This window comes from Mus caroli, chromosome 8, assembly GCF_900094665.2.
Source record: "Mus caroli chromosome 8, CAROLI_EIJ_v1.1, whole genome shotgun sequence".
NCBI classification, from domain to species: Eukaryota; Metazoa; Chordata; class Mammalia; order Rodentia; family Muridae; genus Mus; species Mus caroli.
The window spans coordinates 104,453,974-104,464,143 of record NC_034577.1 but is presented as its reverse complement, the minus strand read 5'-3'; positions in this window follow the sequence as shown (position 1 = coordinate 104,464,143).

Genomic DNA, 10,170 nt, shown 5'->3' with positions numbered 1-10,170 from the left:
GTTCAAAATCTCAGTCTCTGGCAATTTATTATGGCATCTCTGAGAAACAAAACCAACCAGAAACCAGAAACTGTACAAGACTCATAAAAAGCTGTAGCTCCTCCCTTCCTCCAGGTCCCCAGTGGGATGTAATACTGTCCTTCTGTTTCTAGTTATCTCATTCACTCTACATACACATTTCAGCAGACTCGGGATGGAGAAGATGGAAAACACAGCTTCTAACTATTTGTATTTGACGCCTCCCTTATTTCTTGCATCTTCTGTTTGCCACATTGTCTTTGTTGATGAAACTACGAAGCCTATTTGGTGACTACGTTCATCATCTGTGGTTTGTCTATTGGCAGATTCTAAGCATTACAAATCAATAAGTGCCATTTATGCTATTAGGATTATGCAAATGTTGTTCATTGTGAGCTAATTAAAATGGTTGCATTTAGTTTTCTTCTCAAAGAATCCAATTTATGACCCTGGCACCACTAACAGCACAGACTGCCTAAGATCAAGATCAAAGGCATCTGTCTCTTTCTCTCATCATTAAAAAAAAGAAAATCATGTGTTTTGTTGGCTCTTTGTCTGAGCAATGTATTCTCTTCCAGAAATTCCAACTGACCTTTTCTTAAGAAATACAAACACATGGCTTATTTACCAAAGCACAAAGAATCTTTGTCTTTCATCTCTTCTCTCTACTGAAATTATCCACTTCCCCCTCAGGCTCATTCTTACTGTAGCCCCTGGTTCAGTTTGATTCTATCTAGGTGAATGTCTTCTTGTTTCCTATCAGTAAACTCTGAAACTGGAATCACTGTTTCTCATAATAATAACTTCTATGTTTGTGAGTGTGACATGTGTATGTGCATGCACATATATGTGTGCATTTGTGTATTGTGCATATGTATGCATGCGTGTGTACTCATGTATGTGTATGTATATACAAATTTCTGTGTTTAAATGTGCATTCATTTGTGTGCATTGTGTAAATATGTGTGTGGTGTGGTTATGTAACTGTATGCATGTATATATATATGAATACATGCATAAGATTGTATGTGCATGTATACATGCATGTATACATGTGTGTAAATGAATGCATAAATGTTCATGTTTGTGTGTCCATATATATATGCATGTGTATATGCATGCATTTTTAAGTGTATGTGCATGTGTATGTATGTCTGTATAGATGTTTGTGTAATTTTTGTATGTGCATATGTTTAGTTTTGTATGTGCCTAGGTTTAGTTTTCAAAGCAATTTTTTGAATTTGCATATGCAATATCCTTTCAAACATCCCAGGAAGCAGTGTTCACATAGGACACTATTATTCTGTCAATTTAACTTTGCTAATCAGAGGTCCTGTCTTATCCTCATTTATCTTGGGTTTGGCTTATCATGTGTGTGTGCATGTGTATATCTGTATGTGCACCTCATTATGTGAATATGTGTGCATATATGTTTGTGAGTGTGTGTATGTATGGCTACCTGCAGGTTCCACACAGCGTTTTAGGATGTGGTAAAGAGAGATCAATTTTTAACATCCCTATGGAGTTGCTTCTCTTGGTGAAAAATGTTATGCTACAAATAATATTTTTCCTTGAGAATATTAAGGAAGTACTTTTTTTGTCCTAGTAGCCAGTGATGATGATGGTAATACCAATACCCAGGAGATCTTCAGTTCCTGTGGCCACCCTTCAATTTTGATGGTTTTTAGCATCTTTTCATTCTCTGAACTGTGACAAGACTGTATCAATGAGTGGGATTTTTTTTCCTGCTTAATAGGCCTTTCCAATCTGACTATTCATGTCTCATTTCAGTCTTACAAATGTCCCAACCTTCATTTCCTCATTGCCTTTGTTCTTCTTTCTCGAACTCCCATTAGTGGAAGGGTGAGCCATTTGAAACAATTTTCTCTCTCTCTTGTCATTTCCCCCACACTACCTCTTCCTCTTTGTGCTGTGGAGAGCTATCTTTGCTTTGTGTGGGGTTTTGATGTTTGCTCTTTTCCAGATGAAGTGTTTAATTTGCAAGTTTTTTTTTTTCTACAGCCTAGGTTTAGTTTTCAAAGCAATTTTTTGGATTTGCATATGCAATATCCTTTCAAACATCCCAGGAAGCAGTGTTCACATAGGACACTATTATTCTGTCAATTTAACTTTGCTAATCAGAGGTCCTGTCTTATCCTCATTTATCTTGGGCTTGGCTTATCATCCTGGCCATTTATCCACACTGTGGGTACTTGGTTCACTCTTGTAGACAATCATGCAGTCGGGCAGGAAGTCCTCTCTCATTTTATTTGCTTTTGGAAGTCTGTTTACTCTCTGTCCCTTTCTAACAACCATCCACTCACCTTGCATAATGATTCCATAAATTTTACTTTTAAAATAATTGTGGGAGGTTTTTATATTTTAAAAATTATTTATGCATTCTGGATATTAACCCTTGCACACTATCGGGAGGGATATAAACTGATCTGGCTGCTATAGAAAATCAGTATGAGGTTTCTTAAAAAAATAAAAAACTGAAACTAACATTTGACCCAGTTATGCACCATTTTCTGTGTAAACACACAAAAAAATCTGAGTCAGCACATAGCAGAGACACCTGCACATACATGTTCACTGAGAGATTGCTCACATGAGCCACATTATGGAGTGAGCTTTAGTGCTCACCAATAGGTGCACTGAAGACAAAATATGTCATGCACACAATGCAGTTTCATTGAACCATAAAGAATGAAATTATGCCACTTTCAGGACTTGGATCCAAAACCTTTCAATTATTCTCCAGAAAACAAGAATATTCTGGGGATGACTAAATATGTTTTAAAATTTAACCAGTTTCTTCATTGTGGTGCTTCTTGTAAGAAGATAAAATACCTTTATTTGAGATGATAGGGTTTTATACATAAAATATCCCCCCACCAAATCTACCAGAAACTTCTACAGCTGAAAAATACTTTCAAAAAAGTAGCAGAATACAAAACTAATTCACAAAATTCAGTAGCCCTCCTACATACAACTGACAAATGGACTGAGAAAGAAATTAGGGAAATAATATCTTTCACAGTAGCCTCAAAAGTATCTTGGAATAATTGTAAACAAGCAAGTGAAAGACTTGTATAATAAAAAAAATTCTTTGAAGAAAGAAATTAAAGACATCAGATTTATATATCTACCCTGCTCATGGGGTGGTAGGAATATCATGGAATTGCTTATCATACAAAAAGCAATCTGCAGATTCAATGTAATCCCCATCAAAATACCAACACAATTCTTTACAGAAATTGAAAGCGCAAATTTCAGCTTCATATAGAATCACAAACAACCTAGGATAGCTAAAAAAAACAATCCTGAATAATAAGAGAACTGCTGGAGGTATCACCATTCCTGATTTCAAGTTGTACTATAGAACTATAGTGCTACAAACAACATAGTTTTGGCATAAAACAGAAACACTGATTATGAACTTGAGGTGACAATGCAGATATAAATCCATAAACTTATGGATACCTGGGATTTGCTAAGGAAGTAAAAAATCTACACTAAGAAAAAAAATGACAGCATCTTTAATAAATCTTGCTGGTCAAATAGGATGGCTGCATGTTGAAGTCCAATAGATCCAAATTTATCAATCTGCACAAAACCCAATTCCAAATAGACCAAGGACCTTAACAGAAGAATAGATATCTAGAATCTGGCTGAAGGGAAAGTTAGAACTCACTTTTACAGGAAATGACTTTCAAGGCAGGAAACCAACACCACAGGCACCAAGAGTAATGATTAGCAAACTGCATCTCATGAAGCTGAAGATCTTGTGTATGGCAAAGGGCACTCACTGTCTTGCCATTCAAAGTGAGCGTCTACAGAATGAGAAAAGAGCTTTACTAATTTTACATCCAATATAGGGTTAATATCTGAAAAATATAAGGAAAACAACAACAAAACCCCAAACAAAAACAAAACAAACAAAACAAAACCTGGATGCCAAGAAAAGAGAAAAGAGAAGAGAAGAGAAGAAAACAAAAGAAAAGAAAAGAAAAAAGAAAAGAAAAACTCAATTTAAAAATATGGCACAGAACTAAACAGTGAGTTACACAAGTGGCTGAGAAACACTTAAAGAAATGTTCAACATCCTTAGTCATGAGGGAAATGCAAACCAAGCAACTTTGAGATTTCATCTTTCACCAGTCAAAATGGCTACAATCAATAAAACAAATTCATGCTGACTTGACAGCTCATGCTGGCAAAGCTATGGAGTAAGAGGAAGACTCCTCCATGGCTGGTGGGCAACCTCTATGGAAGTCAGTGTGGAGGTTCCACAGGAAGCTGGAAATAGATCTCCTTCAAGATCCAGCTATATCACTCTTGGGCATAAACCAAGAGGACACTACACCCTACTACAGAGACAATTGCTCATCCATTTCCATTGATGCTTGACTTATAATACCTAGAAATTGAAAACAGCTTAGAAATCCATCAGCAGATGAATGGATAATGAAAATGTGGTACATTTATACAATGGACTATTATTCCCTTGTTAAAAATATTAAACTTGTAGGTAAATGAATGGGACTAGAAAAAAATATCACTCTGAATGACCTAACCGAGGTCCCAAAAGACAAATATGGTACATTTCTTGTTATGTTGGTTGTTAACTTTTAAGCCTTCAATAGGCATGCTACAATCCATGCAACCACAGAGCCTATGTAGAGAGTAATGATGTAGAGGGGACAGGAGGATATCCTAGGAAGGAAAAATAGGAAACATAGCTTTTAGGAAACTTTACATTGCACCTACTGAGTGATGCAGAACTTGCAGTTCTTTGTAAATTGGATTTAAATGAAGAACAGTTTTCTAGAAAGTTTCCACAAGAACACTTAGTAGATTCACCAGATGAAAAAAGATGATCAAGCTCAAGAAGATAAATATCATTTTAACACTAAATTATAAACAACATATATTTTAGAGAGAGACATTTACATATGCACATACATTCACACACATACACACATATACACATGCACATATACACACACATACAAACATATATGCATACACACATGCACACACATATGAGTAGAGGAGACTGTTAGAAGGGAAATGAAGAAAGTAGTAAGAGTAGGAGGGTAAAAATATCAAAGTCTATGATATCCCTGAAAGAAATTGTGTTGATAAAATCAGACACAATGTACAATGACTCTATTGTAAGAACTTTTTATAAAGAAAATCTCTTTATGCAAACAACAAAACTATGATTGACATAGCATGGGTAAGGATGAGTCATCAGACTTGACTTAGATATAAGACAAAGCAAGAACTCAGAACTTTCTTTCTGGGCAATTATCTAGTCCACAAAATGCCCAGGATTTTAATTTTCTAGTGAATTAACTTAAGTAAGTTGCTCAATTTCCTTAATTAATTATAACAACCTCCCAGGGTTATCACTAATAATCCATTAAATAATCCCAAACTGTATACACCAGATATCTCATAAAAGTTACTCATCAGGAAACTCTGGAAAGAGATACATGTGTTCCATGTCATACTCTGGCTTGCTTTGAATTAAAGATTTTAAGAAGCATTGTGATAGAGAATCTGGTCAAAATTTAAACCTCATTCAATAGTTCCCCAGATTATTCTTGATAATTCTCCTGGGACTATCTGTATGAGAGACATGAGGTCCAACTGGGTCATGGGTATTTTCATAAAACCAAATAAAAACCTGAAGCTGCTTTTAGGCTACAAGTGCCCAAAATAGAATGAGTTAAAACATTTCTACTCTGGATCCTGGGTTGCTGGTAGCTGCAGTTTGCTAATGAAGGTTAGCAGTCTGGTTGGGAGGAATACAACAGAGATGAAGTGAGGAGAAGACAGAGACAAATATCGACAACCTGAAGGAGTTTGTTCTGTGAAACTGAAGCAAGTGGTAGCTGCTGGGCGATGTGGACTTGATAGACATGGTATCCCATGGGAATTTTTACAGCATGATATGCTCTGATGGACACAAGCAAGATGGATAGATCTATCATGCTGGCCAAAGGACAGGGATAGAAGAATATTTTATCCATGCTTACAGAGGAGAAAGCCAAGGTTCAGAGAGGCGAAGCAACTTTATTGAAGACACATAGCTGATCTTTGGATCAGGATTCACTTTAGGAATATATCTGAAAGTTGGCTGAGCCAAATGATTGGGTTCCTTAGATCTGGGAAGATGGATCCGCAGGATATGATTCCAATAACTCTTCCCCTATGCATGGCATGCACAAGCCAGCTTAGGTCGAACTCTGTGACAGGTGTCTTAATGCCTTAGTCTCATCTCTGATTGATTACAGGGAATGTGAGAAACCAGAGGGGCTGCTGGCTCTGTCAACTCCCTATTCCCTTCTGAACTCTGACTTGTATATTTGCTGGATGAAAAGCCACCCACCTCATTTCAAAACAGAGGAGAGCTGTGAAGTGCCCATGGGCAGGGCCTGCCTCTAATCACATTTCAGAGATGGAGTTTATTAATCATCTGGGGCAAACATACTACTTTTTCCCTAACATATACTGGGAGGGCTATAAATTTCTACTGGCTTGGCTGTCAATGCTTTTCTTGGGCTTCTAGAAACAACTTCAATGGGTAAATTTTGAGGCACACTAAACTGTGCAAACTGAAAATCTCTAATCTGACAATCCCAAGTTACAGGAATGCCCATGAAATTATCACCATAGCCAAGATACACCTATACATGTTTTTCCGTATTTTCATGCCCATTAAAAACATTCCTGTCAAGGTCCCACCTCAATTGCTCATTCCTCTATTCGTAGCCAAGTCCTGATCGGCTTGCTCTGATAATAGATTGCAGATTACTCAGTTTTACACAAGTGGTCTCATGATTGTGTAGTTGTGTGTTGTATGTATGGATGGAAGGAGGGTATAGCTTCTATATGTAATATTTCTCATTAGATTCATTTATTTTTTAATATCTTTTAGGCACATTAGTACTTTGCCTATATGTGTTTGTGTAACATATGAGTAACTATACCAGGTGAACAGAGAGTCTAGAAGAAAAGAGTTAGATGTCCTGCAAGTGGAGTTATTGATAGTTGTAATCAACACATGACTTGTGAGAACCAAATTATATATCCTGGAAGAACAGCCAGTTCCCTCAACTGCTGAGCTATCTCTCCAGTGCCCACCCCGTTTTATTAACAATTTCATAATATGTATATAACATGCTCTGATTATCCCCCTGTACACACACACACACACACACACACACACACACACACACTTTCTCTTTTCTCCCTTCATCCCTATCAGCATTCATATCTGTCTCTTCTAGTCTCCTTCTAAGAGTCATGGCTCTGGATTTTGTTTTGTGACCATATAGTTTAACCTGGATCAATGAGACCTCCTGCTGGAGCCTGGTGGCATTCTCAGTGGGCACACAGCTAAAGTCAAGGACTTGCCCTCTCCTTCAGTCTATCAGCAGCAAGTAGTTCAGCAGGGAGGGATGGGGCCCACTAGGCCCTCCCTTCATCCATGTCATACTGTCCAGGAGCCCATACTTGTGCAGACCCAATGCAGGCATCTGTGTTGTGTGCATAAGTACTTCATTTTGTCTATTACTGAGTTACCACAGCTGTTGTCTGGCTTCATGGAATGTGTTCATACACTGAGCAACTGATCAATATTTCAGCTGTTTTCTGTTCTGGGTCTATTTTATACAAAGCGACTATTATATCAATGCTCATGCATACACATTTTATTCAAATATGCTCTCAATTCTTATTGATAAACACATAAGAGTGGCATGCCCCACTATATGTGGATGCAAATTTCACTTTTGAAATATCGTTTTCATTGAGTAGCTTTGTTACTTGACATGGACATCATGTATTCTTGTTTTCTTCCCCTCTCTCTCTTACCTCTGTCCCATCACTATCAAGGCCCCATATCTATACAAGACTCTTTCCAAGGTTCACAACCTTAAGTTTTATTTTTGACTTATTAAATATAGCTAGGGCTATTTGTGTTCCAATGTTGGGTTAGGAGCACCCAGTTACACTTGGTAGAATCCTTGGAACATACATGACTAAATACAATGATTTCTCTGTTCCCTGAATGGATCGGTAACAGCAAACATTGACAGTGAATATAACTGTAACACACAAATAACACTGAAAGATGGGGGAGACTGATTCACTATTAAGGAAGGTCCCAGTATTCCAAACTGGCTGCACGATTTTGTACCAAGAGCCTCTGAGAGCTCCAGTTGTATCTCATCCCCATTGATGCTCAAAATTGGAAGTCTTAAAATCTAGATTTTTCAGGGTTCTCTCCAATGGCACACATTCTCTCCAATGGCAGAATAATTAATAGCATGAATTTTTCTTATAGAAGATCTGAGGTTGATTCCCAGCACCCAGGTTGGACAGCTCACCGTCTTATGTAACTCTAGCTCCAGGGGGTTCAATGACCTCTTCTGGCCTCCATAGGCACAGCCTGCTGCGTGTGGTGTGTGCATGTGTTTGTGTGTGTGTGTGCGTGTGTGTGTGTGTGTGTGTGTGTGTGAGAGAGAGAGAGAGACAGAGACAGAGACAGAGACAGAGACAGAGAGACAGAGAGAGAATTTAAAAATATAAATATTCTAATGGAGGCAGAGCAGTATCTACCAGTTTTACTTTACTTCTTTTTTTAATGTAGTATGTTAGTTATATCCCTAATGATATAATTTGACATCATTATAACTGGTACTGCTTTTAATTTTAATTTTTGTTAGCCACTGGTGTGTGAAAATGCCATTCATTTCTGTATACTGATCTTGTGCTCACATTACTGTATTTATGAGTGCCAGGAAATATTTTTGTAGATATGTAGAATGTTCTATGCAGATATTTACACGTGAGAATACGGTTTTATGCCATATTTAGCATACTTTTCAATAGATGCCATTTGGGCCAAATTGGGCATGGAAGTCTTCTATGTCCTTCCAGATTTCTGTGTAACTCAAGAATTGTTGAGAAGAGAATGTCTAAATATTTAGATATAAGGCCAGGAAGACGTCTCAGCTGATAAAGACATTTTTGCCTAGAAAATCTGAAATTTTGAGTTCTCAAACTGTCCCCTGATTCTCATACAGGCCTCATGGATAACACACACATGCATGCACAAATACACAAACACACATACATGCATATACATACAGGCACATAGGCATGCAAACACACAGAAACACATGCACCTCCTCATATGCACAGGCATTTGATATGAATGTTTTGGTTTTGAGTCAAACATTTTTATACTCATGTAGTAATTGCTTATTTTTCTTTGTATGAATTTGGTTGAAGTCATGGGAAGTTATTTCATATTATCCCAATTTGGGTTTATTGATGACAATTTTTATTGCATTAGGTGTTGCTTAAAGTAAATAGAATACACATTTAATTTATAATACTCTAAGTTCTACACTGTATACTCTTTTCCTTATGATATAGATATATTGCAGTTGTGTTTAGGGATAAAAATACTCAGAGAAATAAAGGACAGGTTTTCTTCATGGACAGAAATCCTGGCTAGGGATTTAAGGGGAATTCACTAGATTTGATGTTTTCCACAAAATGGGATGTGAAGACACAAATCAATGTATTGTCCACAGACAATACCAAGTCCCTTTACATTGTCTATGTAAAAATTACCAATGAGGGAAGAGTTGAGATTTCTTTCCTTGTTTAAGTATGAACATCTAATCAACAGTCCCCCAATTACTCTCCAGACCATTAGGATAGGCATCACACATGAGCATCAATCATGTTACCGGTCAGAGATGGATCTGCAAGCCGGCATCTCAGCTGGGACCCTGCAGCAGAATTTGGATTCCTTTGGCTCCTTGCATTAGTCACTCCAGGAGAGCAATTCACATCCCATAAATCACGTTCAGACGGTGACTCAGAGGGCTGTCTGAAATTTACTCATCTTAGTCTGTGTGCTAGAATTAAGGAGGATCTGAGCCTGTCGCTGTGATGGGTATGTCTGTGTAAATGTGGTTCTCAAGGTACAGATTTAGTTCCTGCCATTTTAGCATTACAAGAACACCAATAACCTTTTAATACACTCTACTGGGGACAGATCAGAGTTCCTGTTGCCTGGGTTCTTTCAGTTGGAAGGAATTAAAGGTAGAATTCTTAGAC